We start from the raw sequence: 1,555 nt of genomic DNA, 5'->3' as shown, positions 1-1,555 counted from the left end.
GGGGGCCCTAAATACAGCCAGAGAGAGTCAGACAAGACCTCAAAAAACCTGAATTCCACTGCCTGGAAAAGGGCAAAACTTTATCTACATTTGCACTTCTTTCTGCCTGCCTTCCCTTCCGTGCCCGAGGTATTCCGAGGAAGGATGGATGCCCGATGCCAGCTCTGCGCTGGCCTTGACACGGTGTGGGGGATCCCTGCTGAGCCCTGCCCACTTCTTCCATGGCAAGAACAAAACGCAAGGAGGGCCCCGATTCGGGCAGGAGTCACACACCTGCATCTCTGAGCTCCTGGCGCCCTCTGCGCTTCATACTGGGATAAAAAACCGGCATAAAACTAAATCCAGGCTCCCTGTGTCAATTTGACCCTAAAACGTTCCCCCACGCCATTTACAGAATCACAGAAGCATCTAGGTTGGAAAGGACCTCGAAGATCATCCAGTCCAACCGTTCACCCAGCATTGACAGCTCCCAACTCCCCCAGATCCCTCAGCGCCGGGTCAGCCCGACTCTCCAACCCCCCCAGGGATCCCGGGGACTCCCCCCTGCCCTGGGCAGCCCATTCCAACGCCCAACAGCCCCTTCTGCACAGAAATCCTTCCTCAGAGCCAGCCTGACCCTGCCCTGGGCAGCTTGAGGCCATTCCCTCGGGGCCTGGCGCTGGCTCCTTGGCTCCAGAGACTCATCCCCCCTCTCTGCCCCCTCCTGGCAGGGAGTTGCCGAGGGCCAGGAGGTCTCCCCTCAGCCTCCTCTTCTCCAGACTGAACCCCCCCAGTTCCCCCAGCCGCTCCCCAGCAGACCTGTGCTCCAGACCCTGCCCCAGCTCCGTTGCCCTTCTCTGGCCACGCTCGAGACATTCAATGGCCTTTTTGGGGTGAGGGGACATTGAATTCTTTAACTGCAAGCTTTCATTTTCTTCTGCTATAAAACCTCCTGCCAGCAGCCTGCCTGGGGGAGCCTGGGCAATCACAGGGCAATCGCATACTGAAATGCAATTTAAAGAACGTTTGTATGTTATTTATCTATACATGTCTAAATAATATTTTTATAAAAGTTTGTAAAAGCTTTTTTAAGTAGGGAAAGCGCTGGCTGAGGTGGGATTGCCCAGATTCAGGTGGATTTTGACATCTGCAGTGTGAAAGCTGAGATAAAATCCTTGGACATCTTGGGGAAGGTGGTTCCTCCAGGGTGAGGTGCCCTGGGCAGGGGGGACCCCAAGATTCTCCCCAAGGCCTGAGCCCCCATGCTACACTGGGGCAAACAGCAAAGGTGGCAGGGCCAAAAGTGACACCTGGGTGGTTGGACCCATCCCTCTTTGGCCTGTCCTGATGTGCGGGGGCCCGGGCAGCGTGTTCTTACATAAAATCATAGAAAAGAACCATGAAGTGGTTTGGGTTGGAAAGGACCTGAAAGCCCATCCAGTCCCACCCCACTGCCCCGGGCAGGGCCACCCACCACTAGCCCAGGTTGCCCAAAGCCCCGTCCAACCCGGCCTTGAACCCTTCCAGGGAGGAGGCAGCCACAGCTTCTCTGGGCAGCCTGTGCCAGGGCCTCACC

Source organism: Athene cunicularia, unplaced genomic scaffold, assembly GCF_003259725.1.
Source record: "Athene cunicularia isolate RWA unplaced genomic scaffold, athCun1 chrLGE22_part1, whole genome shotgun sequence".
NCBI classification, from domain to species: domain Eukaryota; kingdom Metazoa; phylum Chordata; class Aves; order Strigiformes; family Strigidae; genus Athene; species Athene cunicularia.
Note: the sequence above shows the minus strand (reverse complement) of the source record.